Here is a 10300-nt window from a genome sequence, read left to right on the forward strand (position 1 = left end):
AGCAAGTGCCCCTCCTCTACTTACTCTGCATCAATGACATCTCCATCATCAGGACCCACAGGAGGGAGGTGCCTGAAGAATTCCACCAGAATAATTTCCACTCTACCATCAATCTCAACCTGGACCATACACACAGTAGATGCACTTCTTGGACACTACAGTACAAATAATTGATGGTCACATAAATACTACTCTATATTGGAAACCTATTGATTGCTATATTTACTTCATCCAAAACATACCACATGATTCATTGTCTATAGCCAAGCCCTAAGACACAGCCATTTCTGTTCTAATCCCTCAGACAGAGACAAACACCATCAGGATCTCTATCAAGCATTCTTAAAACTACAATACCCACTAGAGAAGTGAAGAAACAGATTGATAAAGCCAGGCAGACACCCAGAAGTCACCTACTACAGGACAGACCCTACAAAGAAAGCAACAGAACACCACTGCCCATTACCTACAGACCCTAGCTAAATATCTCCTATACATCATCAAGGATCTCCAAACTGTCATAGATGATGATCCCTTGCTCTCACAGACCTTGGGAGCCAAGCCAGTCTTTGCTTACAGACAGCCCTGCCACCTGAGGCAAATACTCACCACCAAAATCACACCCCACAACAGAAACACTAATCCAGGAACCTATCCCTGCAACAAACCCTGTTGCCAACTCTGCTCACACATCTACCCTAGTGACACCATCACAGGACCTAACCACATCAGCTATACCATTTAAGTCTCATTCACGTGCACATCAATTCCATCATGTGCCAACAATACTCCTCCGCCATGTACATCGGACAAACCAGACTGTGCCTATGCAAAAGAATAAATGGACAGAAATCAGACATTAAGAATGGCAACAACAAAAAGCCAGTGTGGGAGCACTTTAACCTCCCTGTGCACACAGTTTCAGACTTGCAAGTTTCCATTCTCAGAAAGAAAAACTTCAAAAACAGACTGAAGAGAGAAATGCTGAGTTTGAATTCATGTGCAAATTTGACACCCTGAACCAAGGTCTAAATAAACACATGGAGTGATTCTCACATTACAATAGGTAATTTCCCATTCAGGTACTCTCATCTTCACACTACTTTTGGTGATGAGCCACATCCACACTGATTTAATTAGCACTGATGTCATACTCCCATCTCTGTATCCCTTTTCTTTTGTTCTTTCTATCTTTTTCTCCCTAGCATCTGAGGAAGTAAATTGTGGCTCACAAAAGCTTATGCTCTAATACCCTAATAAATTTGTTAGTCTGGAAAGTGCCACCAGACTCCTTGTTGTTTTTCCTTATGACCAGGTTTCTCATGTGAAAGCTCATGAAAAGCCTTTGACTAGATCACACAAATGTTCAGGGAAAGCAGCCACGGTTGAAATAAATTGGTTGAAACATCTGAACCAATATTTACTGAAACACTGGAATAGTTGCTCAGCTCTAATTCTTTCATTAACCCTTCAACACTTCAGTCTCTCTGTAATTATATGATTAAAAGAGGGGCCATTGCCTACAGCTCTACATCTAAACCATATTTATTGCAGTTCAAACAGACCATTTGGTACCTACTTTCATTTGTCTGCTTGATGGACTCTATGCATTATTATCACACACAGGGCAACTCAACTTTGGAAGCCCCAGGGGCCACAATGATACCACAGCACATGCTCAGGACCGCAACTTAAGTGTGGTTTAATATACATGCAAATATATATGCAAACATATGCAAATAGCTTCTTTCACACTAGCGGGCATGAATACAAAAGCTAAGGCAAGACTACACAACATGCAGGTCCCATTTAAGTCAGTTCTGCTGATATTAATAAAATATAATATTTACCTGATTTTCACCCATATGTCAGCATGTGTAATGAGCAATGACAGTCCAGGAATTTTACTACTAAAACCTCTATCAACAGAAGACCATTATATTGACTACTTTTTTGTTTTGGCTCCCACCCGCGGGCTGCAAAAAAACAGGCCGCAGGCCACACGTGTTGAATAGCCCTGTGTTAAAAGATGTATCTGGCTGGCTTCAATGTGTTAAAAATGTTCAGAAATTGACAGAATCTGAACACAGACCTGGTAGGGAGTGGGCGTAATCTGATATGCTATTATTAACTTGCAGCACTTTCTCTGTATAACACCACCCCGTGCTTAGATACCAAGAAGTTAAGAACATTAAGTTAAGAGGAAATACTTTCTTGTGCAGTTAGTAGAATTAGGCTTTTCTAATGCCTGTGTCAACTATCTTATAGAAAACATGGAGCTACTGAAGATCTCTATGGTTGTAAACACTTAAAGGAATGATTGTTCCTTATGTTGTTGTTTGTAGCGGTATGGCAATATAATGTGAGATTAGTTAGTACCTAACGTTCTGTGGAAGTGTTCTAGCTCTTCTGTAGAAGAGAAAGATCGTAACGGCAGGTCATAGTTCCACAGGCTAGAAGAAAAGTCTAGTTAACTATTTGATAAACTGAACCATAGGCACTGACTTCTCCTCTAACTGGGGGTTGCTAGAACCTCCTGTGGTTTTTCCCTGGGCCACCCGTCATGGACAGGAGCGGCTGCAGTCATCCAGAGCAGCCCTTGTCCCTGGTGGGCCTGGGTGCCCTGCAGACAGGGGCTGCTTCATCATCTGGGGCAGCCTACTATCTGCAGGAGGCCCTGACATCAGTGGGGGGACCGCTCCAGGTCTCTTGTCTGGAGCAGCCCTTCCACCTGCCCCTTTTTAATTGGTTAACCAATTACATGGGATTTTACACCCCTACTTGTCACTGCTTAGGAAAAGGAGAGGGAGGTGAGGAGGATTGTTAGTCAGATGTGTTCAATGTACCACGAACAATGGCACAAATTGAACAGTCATACAGAACTGGAAACTATTCTTGGTCACTGTTATAGTACCAGAATCAAGTTCATATTTTTGCCATGCTGCTTCAGTCCATCATGGCTTCTACAAATGACTCTCTCTAGACTTGCATTTGCCCAGTGCCTGGCTGCTTCTGCTTTCAAGCAGATCCCAAGTGTCCTCTATTTCTCAGAGCACCCTGATCTCCTCCTTAGGAGCTAAAGCCTGGGAGCTCTCCTTGCCTTTGCAGCACTGCTCTAGCTCCAGGAAGCCTCCTGCTTCCCCAGCAGTCAGGCCCTCACTGCTCTCTCCCTCAAGGAGCTATCAGTTCCCCCTTATATAGCTCCCAGCTGGGCCCTCATCAGCTAGAGCTGCCTCAGCTGGGGCTTTGCTCCTAGCCCCTGCTCTGGGCTAGGGTTTTGCCCTTAAAGGGCCAGTGAAGGGCAAGTGCCCTGTCACCGCCCCCCCCCCATACTTTATGAAAATTGTCTTATGAATATGTGTAACTCAAAGATGCTTTAGAAAAAATACCTCTTGTAACTTATCATCTCTCACACTATCTTTGTACAGCTGCAGTACCTTGGTGCACAATCTACCCTCTACATGAACTGGAGAGCCATGGAGATTGAAGGATTGCTACCAACATAGCCTAGGTTAAGGCAGAATGATTTGATTGGTCAGTTACCAAAAGGAAGAAGGCTAGGGAGAAGGAAGGCGGGCATTAGGATCCTGGCTCTGCACAGACTTATTGTGAGATTTGCTAAATTGCTGAAACTTTTGTGCTTAAAATTAGACACAAGTTCAGATTTAAGCACCCAACCTCCGACCCCCGAAAAAAGGCTTGAGCACCCACTACTCCCAATGTCCTTAATGCCTCTCCTATGAAAAAGTGAGGTTTAGTTCTGAGACTCATAACTGCTGTGAATTATAACCAGCCGATCGTTTACACAGCAGAGTGTGTGAGGGAAAAACTATTTGTCCAAGCCCGGTCTTTTCAGGCTTGGCATTTCCATCTTTTTTTTCTGGCCAGCCAAACAGGCTGAAGAGAAACAGAAGCCCGGGGCATCATGGCACAGCTGTTGGTTTGGTTTGGAACACCGAACCGCAACATGCATAACCCAATCTTGGGAGCGAACCCTGCCACAGCGCAAAAGCAGCTGTTCTGCATTTCAGTATTTGATGTCATGTTTGGACCATTTGGGGAGTAAGTAGATGACAAAGCTCAGATTTCATACAATTATTCAACAGCAAATGATAACTAAGCATACATAAAGAGCTTGAAAACTCTCTTTGCACTCCTATGAAAAATATACTTTTGTTAACCTTTCTGGGAGACAGCACAGCATCCTGGGTGAAGTCGTGACCGGATCATCTCTTTCCAGTGCTGTCACAGATTTGCTTTGTGACCTCAGGGGTTGTTCACCACACACTGCCTCAGTTTCCCTATAAGTAATAGAGGACCATGATACTAACTTCTTTATAAAGCACGTTGAGGATTCGATTTGAATCAAGCTGCACAGGACACTTTGTCTAGAGCCCCAGAACAGCTTAGTTATAGCAATGGACAACATCCACCTTAGGATCTGTTAGTCACTCTGTCCCCTCCAGTTAAATGGATTGAGTCTTCCAGGAAGAGGGGCAATATAAAGCCACTGCCTCCTCTATGGCATCATTGCCCCCTTCCAGATTGGGCTTCATGCTCTTGGAAAGGGAGAGCAAGGAGGAGTCTGGGCCAAGGAATGCCTGTTCTTTAAGGCATAATTTTCTTCCCAGCTCCATGGCTCTTCACAGTGGGAGTAAATGCCTAATTATTGTCATTAATTTACCCAACTTTCCCCTCCATAATGGAGAGTCCCTGGCAAAAGGAGCCGAAAGGTACAGAGGAAGCACATGACTTCTACACGGATGGTATTTTGCCTTCCAGAGTTCCACTTTCTACATGGGGAAGAAAGGGAGGGACAGGAACAATGTCCTACTACTTTCTTGGGAGTAAAGCACAATCACATGTGGACAGTGCAGTGGGTTTGTTTGGTTTCCACACACTGGAGAGAAGAATGACAAGAATATTTGGCTGTGCCAATTTATCTAATCTAAAAGCACTTCAATTATCTCCTCCGCCTCCCACTTCCCCTCCACACTCCAACAGAAAAATGAGTCTCTTGTGGAATTTCCTTTCCATTATGCAAAGAGTTTTGCCACTGACTTATATAAGAAGCAGGCTCAAACTTCGAGTAGTAAATAAAATATGACTTAAAACAATTAATTATAGCTGGATACAATGAAAGCCTGATTTGCTAGCAACACCTGCAAGACCTACACAAAGTTTCCCAGACACAGAAAGCTGAAAATATCAGGAATTGCCGGACATGAGATGGCAAAATGAGACAAAGGAGTCATTTATCATGCATAGCAAAATTTTATTGTGCATGCCACACATTTTCCAGCTAATCAGAAGAGCATTTCTGAACCCAGAGTGGGGAGTTCAGTCTCAGAGGCATACAGATAACTTTATCCACCTAACTTACCTCTCCACCAATTGGAGCTGCCATTTTTAGTGTTATTCAGTGCAGCCCCCAAATCATATCCCCATTTCCCACAGCTCCCAAAGCAGCTACCCTGCATTGTGACAGCATGCACCACTGACCTGGTCATGCTCTGAAGGTATTCCTGGAAGCAAGTGTGTCTGGAGGCCTAACAAAAAGATGTCTGTTTCCCTCCTCTTCATAGGATAAGCCAAGAATTTTTACACTGATTATATATTTACAGGCCTTCCCCCATCTCTACCACTGGTGCATCTGAAACACTGACTCCACCGTGTACTGTACTTTGCTCCAGTGAGTAATCTCTCTGACAGCTTCTATTCTGTGAGCCCAAGAAATTGCGTGTAGTCACAGAGAGGAAAGAAAGTCATTTGCATACCGATCATACACTTTGTAATTGCCTGCTGTTCATCCTAATGAGATTTTGCCAAACTCATTAGAATAATTCCATGCCTCTTAATACCCAGTGGGGTTGCTTTATTATTTGATAAAGCCCAACAGTTGGCATGTAGCACTGTGTCATTTTGTTCAGCTCCTTCAACTCCCTGAAAGCTGACAAACAAATGCTGTGAACAACCACGTTTGTCTCCCTCTTTCTTGCGGGATGTCTAATGCCAACAGTGACTTGCTACCATCACAGTCAAAAGATTTCTTTATCAGCCACGCTTTCACTGGTTTCTTAAAGTTGCCGGTATGCGTTCACTCAGTGCTGCCTTATTTGTGTGTGGCTCCAAGCAAGAAACTCCTGCACCCAGGATATACCTGGGTCTGTGGGCTGCAACGTCACATGAAGTGTAAAGAGCAAAAGTCATTTCCATACAATATAATATTTCTACAGGTAATATTCATGGATTATCTCATGTTTTGTTCCCCCTTTCACCAAGTCCGATCTGAAATCCGGACATTTTTTGTAATGAACTCTGCACGAGCAGATCTCCTAGTTTCCACTCTGAATTCCTTGCAGGATCAAGACTTGAGATGGCATGCCATTCAAGCAAGCACTGTGTCTATTTGACTGGTTAGAAAAAAAATCACATGTTCAAAGGTACTTATGTTTTCCTCGCCCCTCTTACTGACTAAAAGAGCCACACAGACAACAGGGAAGTTTATTAACTGACCATAAAGAGAAAAACATTGAAACTGACTAAAAACTGGTCCACATTTTTGAAATTTCAATGCAAAAGAATGAAAAATGCTGGACAAAATGTTACATAATGTTCTTTGCAGTTGTTCAGCCCAATCTACTGTCTATGCACAGAATTCTGACAATTGCACAAAGTATACAAATTTGGAAAAATGGAGGACTGTGTTTCTCTAGTCTTTCAGCTATAATAATTTTCTGTGTTACAAAGATATTACAGGGCTATTATAGATTTAGACATTGACTATAGCAATATGAGGTAAAAGATCCAGCAAGAAGTATGATTTTTAAATTGACAAGGTCCCTTTAAACAAATCCACGGTCACTCCGCTCTTACAAAGTGACCCTGCAAATGGTCAGAGTAAACACCCACTATAATCTCTAATAAATCTCTAATTTCTCCTACTTCCTGTCCCACCCTTCCTTACTATTTCCTTCCAACACAACACTACTGGCAATGGTAAAGGCAATCATCCCAATACAGTTATTATTCTCACATCTTACCAGCATTGCAAAAACAAAGAAAGATCAATGAACACTTCCAGCCTGACAGTGATCATTTCATTTTCTCATGCTATGTAATGTTAAAATGGCAAATGCTACCATAGGAATCACTAGTAACAGTTAACCATTTACATAAGGAAGTCAACATCCTATCCTGGCTTCTACATTACCATTAGCATCAGGGTAACTCTCTATTTGTGCTGATGGTGATAGCTAAGTGCAACAAAAGTGATGAAACTGAAGACAGATTAAACATAGGTGCACTCTGGCCATTGTAGATTGTTCCTCAGCTGATCTTATTCCTCCCTGAACATTCCCTTTTTCTTCCTTTCTTTTTTTTTTTATCATGGCAAGTCCTTAATTTACTTCCTTAATGCTGACAGTGGAAAGTTCTCCTCAGGGGATTGATGCAAAAGTTCAATACAGTTGTGCATACACTTTTCTTCTTGTGTGTTTATCAGCTGGTCATTTTGTATTCTCCACCAGTTTGGAGTCTATTGAGTTTAGCCAGATGTTTGGTGGCCCCAAGATGTCACAGTAGTCTTAAGGGTCAACAACTTGAATGTGTAAAATCAAGGTTTTGCATGCAAACAAGCCAGCTCTGGTATCTTGCTGTGTCAAGGGACTGTAGCAGTGCTTTTGTGGTAAGAGAGTTTCTGGTTTGATTGTATTTCGGGAGCAACTCCTGAATCTCTCTCCTCCAGCAGGAAGTGTGCTTTTTCTTTGAAGTGTTGGGGATTCCAGGAAAAGACATTTTCCTATTTACCAAGACATTGACAATACCCCTCTGCCATGCCTTAAGTCCCACAAGTCTTTCTGGGAACATTCATTTTGCCTTGTGCAATCAAGCTATGATCAGAGGGAATCCTGGAAAGCGGATTGCACTAAACAAGACTGAGGAATGGACAATCTATTATAGGTGAGCAGGAGGCGCAAGGAGAATGTTTAGGCACCAAAATTCCATTCTCTTCCCCTCACTACTTAGATATCCATGATACTCTGGGGGCCTAGGACTAGATAAGAAAACATAAGGGTTAATGGCAGAAAACATGGGCTGGTATGAACAAGCTCCTGCACAAGGAATTCTTTCTTTCTGCCTGTGTAAAAAGCAAAATGATCCACCTTGGTCCACATCTGCTAAATAATGCCCCATGGAACTATTCTGAGATGTGAATAGTCTTGTTAGCCCAGAATGCTTCTACTCAACTCTGCAAACCAGCTCCTCTCACAGTGAAGTGCTGTCAACCTGCTCTTCAGAGAAAATTACTTGCATCCAAGATGATATGTCAAGACAAACGTATCCCCGATGATCATAGGCCTAAATACCTTCTCATTCTGAATTCAGCCCCTTCACACAACAAGAGGTCCTAGAAGCACTGCAGGAAAACCAAGCCACTTTCTGTAGCTCTGAACCATTGCTTTAATGACTAGAGAGAGAGTCAAGAGCTCATGAGATGCCTACAAATGATATTTTCAGGATCTTCTTTAAGAAATTATGCTCTACCTCAACCTTGTTGTTCTTTAGAAACCATCACCAGATTCAAGCAACAAACCCAAATATGGCCAGGTATTTAAATTTTCGAATCCTAAGCAAGTTAAGAGAACTTTGACAAGAGTTACCTCCATCTAGACACTGCCATCCTGTACTCCTGCCAATTAGGCATCAAGCCAGGGCATGGAATGGAGTTGGCACTGGGTAGCATCTTCTTGGCTATGGGCCATATTCACATGGCTGGATGTCTCCATGATATTTGTTAGAGTAGCCTGTGAAATCATGTTATCCTACCTTAGGCTGAGTCTAGACTACATGCCTCTGTCGTCAGAGGCATGTAGATTAGACACATAGGCAAAGGCAAATGAAGCCGCGATTTAAATGATCACGGCTTCATTTACATTTACATGGCTGCCGCGCTGAGCCGACAAACAGCTGATCAGCTGTTTGTCCGCTCAGCGCGCTAGTCTAGACGCTCCCCTACCGACATCAAAGCCCTTTGTCGGCAGCCCCGTTATTCCTCGTGGGATGAGGTTTACCGGGGCTGCCGACAAAGGGCTTTGATGTCGGCAGAGGAGCGTCCAGACTAGCGCGCTGAGCGGACAAACAGCTGATCAGCTGTTTGTCGGCTCAGCGCGGCAGCCATGTAAATGTAAATGAAGCTGCGATCATTTAAATCGCGGCTTCATTTGCCTTTGCCAAAACAACAAATCTACATGGCTCCGTCGACGTAGCCATGTAGTTTAGACGTACCCTTAGAGACCATTGGTATGTGCTAGTAGACTCATGCTGAGATGGATTCATTTACAGACAGCTAACCAGGGGTCCTGATGACCAATATTATAAATTTGTATGGCTCCAGACTTTGAATCCTCTCATAGTCATTGCATTCCTCGGGTTTTCACTGGCACAGTAACTAGCTCTGATCACCGGCATCAGTGGCAAATGGTTCTTGGAGAGAAAAATAGTGCATTACACTCATACTAGCACACAGTATACTGAAGAAAGTCCATCCGTGAGATGTATCCGACATTACATAATTATCATAGTCAGAGATGTGGTGGAATTATTTAGCCTCAATTAATGATTAAAAATAGCTGGTACTCTTGGCAGCTACAGTACAACTCAGTTGTTCTACAGCTGAAATTATATGAGCTATTAAAGGGTAATTATAATCAGCAAGCGAGTGAGTTGTGGAAAAGGAAATATGAAAAGGCAGCAGCACTACTGATAGTACATTGTATCTGAAATAGCTACTAGTCTCAATAGGCCTTTTAGCTACAGATAAGCAGAACTAAACTACAGCTTTCATTCCCCGTAAAGACCAAACACCCAACTCCCCAACCACTGTGTGTTTGTGAGGGGCAAAGCTGGGCAAGGCTCTTGGTTTTCCAGGTAGAGGGGCCAGGGAGTATTCCACCCACTCAGAACTTGGGTTGGAAGGGAGAGGAGACGAGGGGGAGGGGAAATGCAGAGAGTCTTCAGAACTAAACTGTTTGATCTACTTTTCACTCATTTCTAACCCACTTTCTCTCTCTCTCTCTAGATACTGCATGCTGGAGAAAGGGGAATTTTATAACAGAGGTGTTCATAACATCCCGAAAGGCTGAGACTATACTTGTCAAAGGATCTAATTTCTGTCACACTGAGTGTTTTTCCCCTGGCAGCTGTATTAACGTGGGGGGGGAGAGGAGGGCAGGCGGGGAATAAACAAAACCCCTTTTATGAGTGTGTGAAAAGGAAGCTTTTTAAATCTGGGTATGTC

General features: G+C 43.0%; 1 long non-coding RNA gene across 1 annotated transcript in view; it reads right to left on the reverse strand.

Moving 5' to 3' along the window:
- LOC142826481 (uncharacterized) overlaps positions 1-5725 on the reverse strand; it is a 103934-nt gene extending 98209 nt beyond the window's left edge. The window contains exon 1 of the long non-coding RNA XR_012900644.2: positions 5503-5725. This is a non-coding gene — a long non-coding RNA (uncharacterized LOC142826481). The remainder of the gene's footprint in view (positions 1-5502) is intronic.
- Positions 5726-10300: the final 4575 nt, after the last annotated feature.

The sequence above is a fragment of the Pelodiscus sinensis genome, chromosome 1 (assembly GCF_052426305.1).
Source record: "Pelodiscus sinensis isolate ZL-2025 chromosome 1, ASM5242630v1, whole genome shotgun sequence".
Classification (NCBI taxonomy): Eukaryota; Metazoa; Chordata; order Testudines; family Trionychidae; genus Pelodiscus; species Pelodiscus sinensis.